This window comes from Culex pipiens, chromosome 3, assembly GCF_016801865.2.
Source record: "Culex pipiens pallens isolate TS chromosome 3, TS_CPP_V2, whole genome shotgun sequence".
Classification (NCBI taxonomy): domain Eukaryota; kingdom Metazoa; phylum Arthropoda; class Insecta; order Diptera; family Culicidae; genus Culex; species Culex pipiens.
The window spans coordinates 56105247-56117233 of NC_068939.1; the positions used below are offsets into that span (position 1 = coordinate 56105247).

Sequence of the window (11987 nt, forward strand, 5' to 3'; positions counted from 1 at the left end):
TCTCCTACACAGAAAAAAATATTTCTGTAAATTTACATTATTTATCATGTACCAAAAGGTATCATGATAAATGATGTATATTTACATTAGATTCATTGGAAATTTACATGTTTTTCATTGTAAACGTTTCCAATTAAAATATATTGAAATCGTGTAAATTTCCAACAAAAACGATGTAAATTTACAAAAACAAAACAAAATTTTTTTGCTCCGCTGGATCCAAAATTCGTTTTAATAATCGAATTCTAGATCCAACGGAGCCATACCAGTATTCAATAATAAAGAAAGTTAGTTCAGATAGGCATTTTTAATGAAGTTTTAAAATTAAAGAGCTTTCCAATTCTTTAGTAGACCACTTACCCGTGCAAAAAACGAAACTATTGGCACTACGCCCCCCGGGGCATGGCCTTCCTCTAACGTGGGATTTCTGCTCCAGCGCCTCTGACGAGACAGGAGAAACCGGGACCGACGTTTTACTTCACTTACCCGTGCAATGATTTGTAAAAGTCATCTGTAGACCAACTACACGTTTAGAGGGCAAGGCCTTTCAAGTTGTGGTTGGACGCATCGAAGAGGAAATAGTTGCACGGACAGTAACCGCCTTCAAGGTCGTCGGAGTTGCGGGATCTTGACGCGTTCGACATCATGATTATTACCGCCACCTTCGTACCGCGGAACCCAGGTTCTGCCACCACCGCTGCCGGAAGTTCCGCCATCAATCGTAGTCGTAGTGGCCGGCAGGTGTTTGTAGTACGAATGTTACAGCAGCGATCCGGACGTGAGCTTGATCTTTTCAGCGGGGCAAAGTTCAAGCGAAGATTAACCTTGGGTTCAGCTGCACTCGTATCACCCTGCAGCTTTGCCAGCGAATTAATGTTCTTGGGCAATTACCAACACAGTACAAACTTTTCCAGCAACTTGGGCAACTCGTATCTGCAATCTGCAAGAAAATCATGGGTTTAAAATACATTCTGTTGGGACATATCAACGTGCTTACCATCCGAGGTAAAGTTGAGTGCGGAAAATCTGGTTCAACTGGCAGCCTGTGTACCTCTGTCGAAGGAACATCCGTCGAGGCCAACCTGGCGGCACTGGTCGTCTCCTTATTCAGCAGATGCAGATTGGCAGAACAGGTGCCGGTCATCGCCGCCTTGAGCCAGTTCGTAATCTTCTTGACGAAGTCACGGTTAAACCCGTCGTTGTCTACAAGTATGTCGGTGACCACGAGCCACGGAAAAAAAACCCGCCGCTAAGAAAAAAAATGGACTCACCTCTCCGGGAACAGGAACACTTTCATCACTGCAATAAAGGAGAAACATATTAATCCCTGTGAATCGCTCCAGGGCAAGGCGCTGCCAATGATCTTGGAAAAGCTCCGCCTTGTTTACCTTCGATCTTGGCTCCGATGCTGGCGGGTTTGATGTTGTGGACATGGTTCGTAACACGCCGTGAATGCTCTGCCGGGTTTGTAAACATCCTGCTGTTTGGCACTTTTTTCGGGAACTGATTTTGAAGCAAAACAGGGAAGAGGCAAAACATTTCAAAAATACTTTTTTTGCTTTGTTTTCTTCTTCGTTAGACGTTTCGGTTCCTCTGCTGTCAAAGGTGCAAGGCGAAAGAGTAGAGGTGTGGAGTGAAAAAGACAAATGGTACTGGCAAAAGATATAACAGAAGAATGACATAAATACAAACCAAGATGACGTTCACGGTACAATAAACCCCCAATGGTTTGACACTATCGAGAAATTCGCAATATGGAGTTAAACTTTCCAGGACAGCTGTGGAAGTTTCAGTCGATGTTACCGGCTCACATCTCTGTTTTTAATTTCTCGATAATGAAAATATCTGGAGCAACATTTGAAAGGACATTGCTCTTACAGCCTTTCATTACATTTATAATGCATGCTTATTTCAAGCAAAACATTCTAAATGGCCAATGTGGGTTTTGTGAACAAAAAGCGTATCTGCTCACGTACGTGGATGTTTACATTAGGAGGGAGCAGAATACACTCTCCGTTTAATAACTCACTTTGGTCCATTTACAATGTTTTGCTTTGTTGGTGTTATGCCTTTCTGCTTATGTCTTTTATTATGCCATTCCGTTGCACCTTGCATCGTACAACGCCTTTTGGTAGAAAAGTAGTCTCACACGTTCAAGGGCTCTAAAAATGAATTCTCTCATGGAAAAATATATTTTGAAAAGTGCAATCAGGCAAAAAAATGTGTACGCTTACCATTTAGACTATTCCGCTAATCTTCCGTGAAGGTACGACGAATCTAAGAATGATTCGATTCCGGAAGTGGCCCACACTGGACATTCGCTCGTTGATTTAGCTGCTGGACCGCTCCTGTCAGCTCTTAGATAGGGTGCCTTTGCCCGCATTTACTCCGCCCGATATAATGTTCCGGACCATCATCCGGCGAATCTGGACCTGAAGGATGTTTGAGTTACGCAGGTAAACATCGATCAGCAACATTTTCGCTGCATCCGTCCAAGATCGACCTTAATAAGATGCAACATTTCGTTAGGTGAGAGCAATGTTGAGAAAAAGCAACATAACTTACCGTTCACAAAGTAAATCATATTCGGCCGTCTTGATTTCATTCCGGCAGCTCCGGAACCGGTCGAACAAAATGATGATCTCATCCCAATAAGGCCACAAACAACAAAATGCAGATTGTACCATCCGACGCAAAAGATCTCACGAAACGCGAATTGCCACAAATAATATTAACTTGGTTTTAAATGTAAACATTGTTTGTCTAGCATGTTAAGTCCCTTTTCATGCGAAATCGACTAAATCGAGCTATCATTTTAACAACACTTCCACATTGTTCAAAACAAACATCAATAATGGAAGCAGTGTTTAGCTGTCAATCAAGATTTCCATTTAAATTTACACGATTTATATTTTACATTGGGCATGTTTTACATGCAATTTGGATTTTACACGATTCAAAGAATTAAAAAATAATGAAACACACATTCATTTACATGAGATTCCATAATTACATTTGTTTTAATTTTACATAACAGGGTTTTACATATGATTTAATCGTTTACATTGTTTTTAATTTTTACATCAAGCAAGTTTACATACAAAACATGGTTTACATGACTTGGAAATTTACATATTTTTTTCTGTGTAGGGTGGTGTCCCCCTCGGTCGTCACTTTTTTTTCGGCCAGTGTTCATTTGACCCTGTTTGGGCAGTCCCCTTTGGCACCGAAGCCCCAAGAAGGGGAGGGGGAGCAGGACCAAAGAAAACCAGGTCGCCACTTAACGCCACTGATGAGAGGAAATGTCGGCTGTCAAAATTCATTAGCTCGAGGTGGGAATCGGTGAATAATTTTTGCCGCCCCCTCACACTTCCGCCCCGGAGCGAATTTCCTGACTGCGCGGTAGAACGAACCGGCCGACGAGACCGGTGGCGAGGCGATGATTGATTGAAGTGAGCGCAGATCAGATGGGAAAGTCGAAAAACTGATGGGTAAATAAGTTGTCGGAAGGTTAATGAGGTGTCCAGACCTGCAGGGGAAGAGTGATACTGGACAAATGGTCAAATAAAGCAGCCTAATTTCGTGCGATTTGTCAAGCTTGATGGGACATCTATTTCGCATTTAAATTGTTTGAAAGTTGATTTTTCAAGTATGTATAATTCCACTCTTAATTTGAGAAAAATAATAATATTTTAAATATACTAAAGATAAACCAACCAAATTGGCAAAACCAGCATCACCTCAAACCAACAGTTCATGTTCATACATTATAAAATCTTTTATTAACCTTTTTTTCTATGCTTCTTTGCATTTATAAAAAATCATAGAATGCAAAAACAAATTTATGAAAAGTTCTTTTAAAAGCGTTTAGCTTAAGGAATCCTTTATATTTCACAAATTAAAGAGTTGGTGGTAAAAAGTACAACATTGTGGGTTTCATTTTGACCAATATCTCCTATTCTTAATCTTCCAAGAGCATTGGAAAGTAGGACTTTTAAGTTTTGTAGAACATCATTGGTTTGATGATTTCACTTGATTCATGTGAGCAATTCTCCCGAATTTCGGAACTATCATTTTACACTAGTTCAGTTGTTTTGCAATCATTAGTTTTCAAAAAATTTACGATTTGACGAAAACAAAAATTTTAGCATAAAATAAATTTTTTTTGTCGTGCTGTTAATCAAAAAAAAAAAATTTTGTAAAGCAATATCAAAAACTCAAAACTTTTTTTTTCAACTTAAAAGAGGGGGGAAGGGGGGCATATAACAAAACCTATTAAAAATACTTGTACCAGCCTAAGATTTTTGTACATTTATGGAAAAAGTGAATGGTTGGGAAAATTCTCTTTAGCCTTGCAATAAAACCATTGATGAAATCAGGGTTTTCTGTTTTTTTAATCCAAAATTACACCTTCCAAATTTACATTATTCTTGAACTGTGTACGATAACGACTTTAAAGTGTAAAGATCAATTAATAGCTTGACTGCATGTTTAAAATCATACAACTACAAGAAAATTTATAATTTTTCTAACTTTAAAAGCTTAAATCGTTAAATTTAACAAAAAATGATCATTGGATTTTTTAAGGAATATTTTTTTTATCAAGATGAAATCATAAAATTGAAGCAAATTTAGCCAACATGATCAGTTTGAGAGAGTGTGGTTTAACACATAAAATTGAAATGAAAAAACATACAAAAATAATGTTTTCCATGACAAATATTTTTTTCTAAAACAGGTCATACTGGTTTCAGCTCTTGAACATAATTGTAAAGCTTTATAGTTTTTCCTTTAAAATATTACTTTTTGTGTTTGTTTTACTTCAAACAACTCAATAGTTTCAAATATTTGGTGCTAGTTTAAAAAATATTCTTAGCAAAAAAAATATGTACAATACAAAATAGTTTTTCAATGATTTTCAAAGATTTTCCATGGTTTTATTATGCCACATGGTTTTGAGGTTTATAATATATTTCGGTCAATTTTTTTTCATAGCTTAAAAATATGATTTGGGTAATTCTCTACCAACTCACACGAAATCGGGAAAAGTTGCCCCGACCCCTTTTCGATTTGCGTGAAACTTTGTACTAAGGGGTAACTTTTGTCCCTGATCACGATTCCGAGGTCCGTTTTTTGATATCTCGTGACGGAGGGGCGGTACAACCCCTTCCATTTTTGAACATGCGAAAAAAGAGGTGTTTTTCAATAATTTGCAGCCTGAAACGGTGATGAGATAGAAATTTGGTGTCAAAGGGACTTTTATGTAAAATTAGACGCCCGATTTGATGGCGTACTCAGAATTCCGAAAAAAACGTATTTTTCATCGAAAAAAACACTAAAAAAGTTTTAAAAATTCTCCCATTTTCCTTTACTCGACTATACTCTTTGGAACATGTCATTTTATGGGAAATTTAATGTTTTTTTTCGAATCTACATTGACCCAGAAGGGTAATTTTTCATGTAGAACAAAATTTTTCATTTTAAAATTTCGTGTTTTTTCTAACTTTGCAGGGTTATTTTTAAGAGTGTAATAATGTTCTACAAAGTTGTAGAGCAGACAATTACAAAAAAATTGATATATAAACATAAGGGGTTTGCTTATAAACATCACGAGTTATCGCGATTTTACGAAAAAAAGTTTTGAAAAAGTTACTTTTTGCGTTTCTCTTTGTTTCGTCGTCCGTGTCTGTCGCGGGTGACCATGAACGGCCATGATCGATGACGACCAACTTTTTCAAAACTTTTTTTTCGTAAAATCGCGATAACTTGTGATGTTTATAAGCAAACCCCTTATGTATATATATCAAATTTTTTGTAATTGTCTGCTCTACAACTTTGTAGAACATTGTTACACTCTAAAGATTAACCCTGCAAAGTTAAAAAAAAACACGAAATTTTAAAATGAATATTTTTGTTCTAAGGGAAAAAATGACACTTCTGGGTCAATGTAGATTCGAAAAGTACATTAAATTTCCCATAAAATGACATGTTCCAAATTTTTTTACAGTCGAGTAACGGAAAATGGGAGAATTTTTAAAACCTTTTAAGTGTTTTTTTCGATTAAAAATATGTTTTTTTTTTCGGAATTCTGAGTACGCCATCAAATCGGGCGTCTAATTTTACATAAAAGTCTCTTTGACACCAAATTTCTATCTCATCACCGTTTCAGGCTGCAAATTATTGAAAAACACCTCTTTTTTCGCATGTTCAAAAATGTAAGGGATCGTACCGCCCCTCCGTCACGAGATATCAAAAAACGGACCTCGGAATCGTGATCAGGGACAAAAGTTACCCCTTAGGACAAAGTTTCACGCAAATCGAAGAGGGGTCGGGGCAACTGCTGTGTGAGTTGGCGGAGAATTACCCATTTAGATTATACAAGAAATTAACATCATTCCAAAATTAGTATTCCATTTTTTCATATTTAACCCTCTAACACCTATTGATGCACCGGTTCTCCAAAGTCTTTTACATCAAATTGTAATTTCTTATTAAATGAATTGAAGTAAATCTTCTTGCACATATCTATTTGAAATATTTAATTCCAGTTTAATTTTCATCTCATGGTGCACAAAACGTTGGAAAGTCTCAATTATGCTTTGGCAGGATGAGGTCAATATTTTTTTTAATGAAACAACGACATTTATTATAATTATTCTTTAAAAAGCTAACCTAAATTCAATAGTTTGTGATCATGGGGCTAATTCTATTTTCTGATACTTCAGAAATTAATATTATCAGGAATAAATGATGATACCATTTTTTTAAGAACTGATTAATTTTGTATGAACTCACATTGAATTGTTCAAAATTATGTTGAGTTTATCCATTTATTTAATTATTTCAAAGCATCTTCAAAAAGTTGGTACCAAAAAGTTAACAAAATGTATACTACCGCTGAGATTTCGGGAATTCCGGGGAAATTTACAAATTTCCCGAGAAACGGGAAATATTTTTTAACGGGAAACCCCGGGAATTCCCTGGATTTTTTTCCGAGGCGATAAATCGGACGCTCTAGCACCTTAACATCAAAATAAAAAAAAAGATTTTTCTCATACAAACTTATACGGAAAATTAAATCACTTTGCGCAAAGTGAGAACTGAGCCGATCGTTCTCAAATTTTGAGGAGATGCTTAGGACCCCAAAATGAACTGAACAAATGCTGTGTTGGAAAATCGATATTTTTATCACCTCCTAATTTTCCAGGTTGCATTCGACAGTTATTTACCTGTACTTAGACCAAGGATCTTTCCAATCAATTCAAATCTGCTGTCTTAATTATTGAAAATTCATCTCAAGTTTACAGAAAATCGAAACATAGTACAAAACATAGTAGAATGGAACTCCAAAACTCAATTATTTTTTACTAATAAAATTAATTGAATATTTATAACACACTTTCTTTTGCATACCAAACATTTAGTATCGACAGTTTAGATTCTGAATAGGGACAGAACTTTTTTTGAATACTTAGAAGCTTCAAATTTTAGTATCGATGAACATAATTCAAAGTTCTCAATTTGTTCTAGCCAAAACCAATGACGAACCAGATGACAAAAACCTAAATGACCATGGACATTATAATGTCCAATTTACATCTTTTCTAAATAAACGCTTTTTGACTAGGGCAATAAAAAACCCAATCTCAACGCCATTTCTACCCTGGATCTACTAATGAAGTTGTGAAGAATATATTTCATTTTAATCGTTTGACTCTTAATTCCGAGGCCATTCACAAAATTAATTTGTTTGCGTGACACAACTCTTTATCACTTTTTTTTCGCTGCTTCATTTATGTCTCCAGTCACTCATCAAGTCATGCTTCTAGGTCATATGTGAGCTACTTCTCTGCTGCCTAACACTGGCTTTAACTTTTTTTTTACTATTGTTGTCTATAAGCTGTCCAATCCATTCGTAAAGTTTTTCCTATTTTTTGCCATCTAATTTGATATGTGAGCTCCGATAAGACTCTTTCCCCGCGAGACCTTTTTTCGTCCTCCACCAATGGAATTAAAATTGACCGGACCCTTTTTATAGCGTAGTGCCAGTATCGTCCTAACCCCTTTTGACCACATCACGAAGCGTCTTTTCGCGTATTTTTTAAAGGATTTTCGACGAACGCGTGTGTCCTGAACATAATTTATGAGTGAATCCTTTTTTTTTGGTTCTAGTTTTTCCTCCAAAACACACGTTGACAAATGGATCCCCCCCCTCCCCCTGTCAGCCTTTCTGCGCGGATTCTCGGGGCTTCACTTTCACTTTCACGGATAACGGTCCCCAGACGGGATTTTCGGAACGGACAGCTCGATGTCAACGACGCCGAAGACGACGATCCCGGAGGGAATTTATGGCGTCATTATCGAGAACCGGAGTGTCCCAAACCTTCGGACGACACGCTATACACTCTAGAACAAAGAACCGTTTATTGGCCGGACAAAACAAAAGTGGACGGCAATCGTCCTTCCCTTTGCCCCGTCCGATCGATTTCTCCGATTCTCGGGCTATGAATTATGAAGCGCCGCATAAATCCTTGCCCGAGCTTTGTAGCTTTGCGCTGTCCATTCGAGGGGAGTCCGTTTGCGTTTGGCAAACGATTGAACTCTCGGCGTGAAGAGGTTAGAAGTCTTTCGGAGCGCTTTGATTCATTGACATTTCGTGAATGGACGCAAGGACGTCGGATGAGGCCCTTTGGCCTTTGAGTTTCGTTACGGTGACGTTCGTGGCTGAGAATTCTGTTAAATAGAGCAGTTCTCTCAGATTTCGGTCATTTGTTTTATTTTTGTATTTTTTGATCCGACTGAAACTTTTTTGGTGCCTTCGATGCTGTCTATACAAAAATGATGTATGAAAATTCAAAAATCTGTATCTTTTGGAGAATTTTTTGATCGATTTGGTGTCTTCGGAAAAGTTTGATATGTTTTAGAGGATCATGTTGTTATTTGTTGAACTTTTAAAACGTTACTGCTCCCGGTAATGGATTTATACATTTAAATCCAACAGAATTGTGTGTATATTAATCTTTAACTAGTGCAATTAATCATTCCATTGTGACGAAAGAAACATGTATAGAAAATGAGAAAAAAAATATTACACTTAAAAATGCAAACTATTTACTGTAAACAAAAAAAATGTTACTGTTTATTGTTGATAATTTGTATTTTAACCCCACCGTGGCTCCGCTCTTCACTGTGAGGTGGCAAATCGCCTCTGATTCAATGCCACTCCTGGAATTGGCCAAATCGTCCGAAAGCAGGAGACCGCTGCGCTACTTCTACTGCAGCAGCTCCGACTTTGGTCGCAAAGTCAAACACTCCTTGAAAAGTCCCGGAAAGGCACGGGACCAACTGGTTGTTTGAAGGGGGTTCGGCTGGTGGTTTTCTAGTGTTGGCCGGACATTCCGGGCCCGGCATAGGGGTCATGAATAAAAGATAGTGATCAATGTTCTCCACGTACGCTACGTGCAACGTTACCACCCTCTATGGGTCGGATTTGGACGGTGTTCGTTGCTGAACATGGGTCAAACCATCCAGACTGAGAATGAGTATTTTGTTGATTTCCGGTGAAGGGTTACTGGTGCAGGGTCTTCACGTATGCAAAATTGCCAACTTTAGTGACGGTGTTTGTTTTGCTGTTGAACTCACAGGAGGTATAAACAAATGCCAAGGTTTGGATCGCTTTAAATTTCCCATACGGTGACTGTCTTATAACCCATTTTGATTCTTGTATTGTTTAAAATGTGGCAAGATATTTTAAGATTTTTATCCTATGTTTAACCCCTGTAAACCACCTGTCCAAGAATTTATATTTATTTACTTTCAAACTGCCAACCGACAAAGCGTATACCCTCCAAATCCATGTGTTCGGTGAGATTTATGTTCCATAAATTATCATTACTGGTGGTGGTGAATCGAACAGCGCCACCACAGACGTTTCTGAGCAGTTCAATGTAACCTGTCGGCAGCGAAACAGTGATGAATGGATACCACAATCGACCCGGGCACGAAATTTCGAATTCCGTAAATCGTGGACCGGCAAAAACTTTACACTGTTTTCAACCTTTGCCTGTCCATTTATTATAAAATTTTCAACTTGATTTAATAATTGGACATAAAACATCATGTAATACTTGAATCAATTGTCATAAAAAAGTAATCATAAAAATACCAACTCCAAACTCAATCGAGGGTTAATCCTCGCCCAATTGCTGGCCATCATCCCTTACGGGTTTCTACTCGGAAAGGTAAAACTTTCCGGTGGCGCCAACGACTCCCCGGAACGGAAGTGGTACCCGGAGCTCTGGAGGCGGCTATCAGTTGGGGAACACTTTGGCGCGCACACCACCCACATAGTGGCGCGGCGACGACTTTGGCCAGAAACTTCCGCAGTCCGGAATTATAAACTTTTGAGCAAGTAATTTCGAGGCATTACCCAGACAGGAAACGAGCGCCCGCAGTGGGACAATAATACCTAGGCCGAATGTTCGTTCGGAATTGGGTGAGGGGATTTCTGCTCTGTTCAGTTTGATGGCCTAGTTTACGTGCAGGGTTTTGGCGATTCTGTTGGGTAATGATGACTTTGTAACGTTTTAATATTCTTCTGTAAAGAAGGAAACTATTTAGCAGTTTTGAAAATATATAAACAAATAAATTATGCAAGAATGATATCAACTTACACGAAATCAAAAACATCCCTCTTCGATTTGCGTGAACTTTGTCTTTAGGGGTAAGTTTTGTCCCTGATCACGATTCCGAGCTCCATTATTCGATGTCTTGTGACGGAGTGGCGGTACGGCCCCTTCCATTTTTGATCTTTCGAAAAAAGAGGTGTTTTCAATCATTTTCAGTCTGAAATGGTGTTTCTTTTCATCCTAATAAGCAATAGCCCAAAAGGATACTTTTTAATCTAGAAAAATTATTCATTTTAAAATTTCGTATGTTCGTTTTTACAGTTAAACAATGTTCTCCAAAGTTGTAGAGCAGAAAATTTCAAATATATTATATCGGGATGAATTAGGCTTAGTGATTTTTCACGCTCAAAAATATAAAATTTCACGGGGACCTCAATTTCAAAACATCAAATTTCACGCAAATTTCACGGAACGTGAAAAATGTTAAAGTTACTCTAAAAATTTTATGTTTAAATCACAGAAACTACTTTTTATGCTTCATTAAATATTATTCTTCAATAAACTAAAAAAATCCTTACTAAATTTTAACTTGACACAAAAAAATCCCCTTATTTTCAAAAAAGTTTCCATCTGGTTAATGGATGGGCTCTATTCATATTTTGAAACAAAATGTAAGCATTTTAATATTCGACTTATAAAGCTAAAAAGTATTAGCTGATTTGCTTCTGTTTTATCAGTTAACATTTTATTGAATTTCATATCACAGCAAGATTCAACAATCTTGTCCTGCCAAAATGAGTAAAATAGTTTTAATAATTTAAATTAAATTTAAAATTATTAGGCAAAAATAATTATTGGTAACGAAATTGAAATTTTTATTCAAAATAAAGCCACAAAACGAAAAAGGTGTAATTTTTTAACTTTCAAGAGAATCGTCCACCCTAATAAATAATCAAATATCGTTAAAATTATTTAAACAGGTCTCAGAAAAAATCAGAAATGTTTTTAAAGGTGATTTCAAAGATAAAAGATACTCTTGATTTCATTTTGAATAAAACATAGCTGAATTATTTTAATTTCTTTTGAAATTATACCTTTCAAATAAAAGAATCGTATATTTTTTACTACAGCGAATGAAAATATTAATAAATTTAGTTAGTTTCTAAAATACTGCAAAACATGAACAATTCTTCAAATAGTTCGAATCAAGCTTTTCAATTGAAAACTTATTAAATTTACTTAAATAGTCTTTATTGTTGAAATATTTATTATGATGCTATTTGAAAAAAAAAATTGAGAAAATTGATAAATTTCATACCGTCGGCGAACATAAATCGTCAAAATTCACTAACCCTTTAT

The 11987-nt window shown here is 36.7% G+C and overlaps 1 protein-coding gene and 1 long non-coding RNA gene across 23 annotated transcripts in view; one reads left to right on the plus strand and one right to left on the minus strand.

The window, feature by feature from the left end:
* LOC120428611 (potassium voltage-gated channel subfamily KQT member 1) overlaps positions 1 to 11987 on the plus strand; it is a 404586-nt gene that overhangs the window by 113624 nt on the left and 278975 nt on the right. The gene's annotated exons all lie outside the window — the stretch shown is intronic.
* On the minus strand, positions 492 to 1760 carry LOC120420372 (uncharacterized). Its single transcript, XR_005605845.2, has 3 exons — positions 1389 to 1760; positions 998 to 1299; positions 492 to 940 (listed from the first exon to the last, which is right to left on the minus strand). It is a non-coding gene; the product is annotated as an uncharacterized LOC120420372 (long non-coding RNA).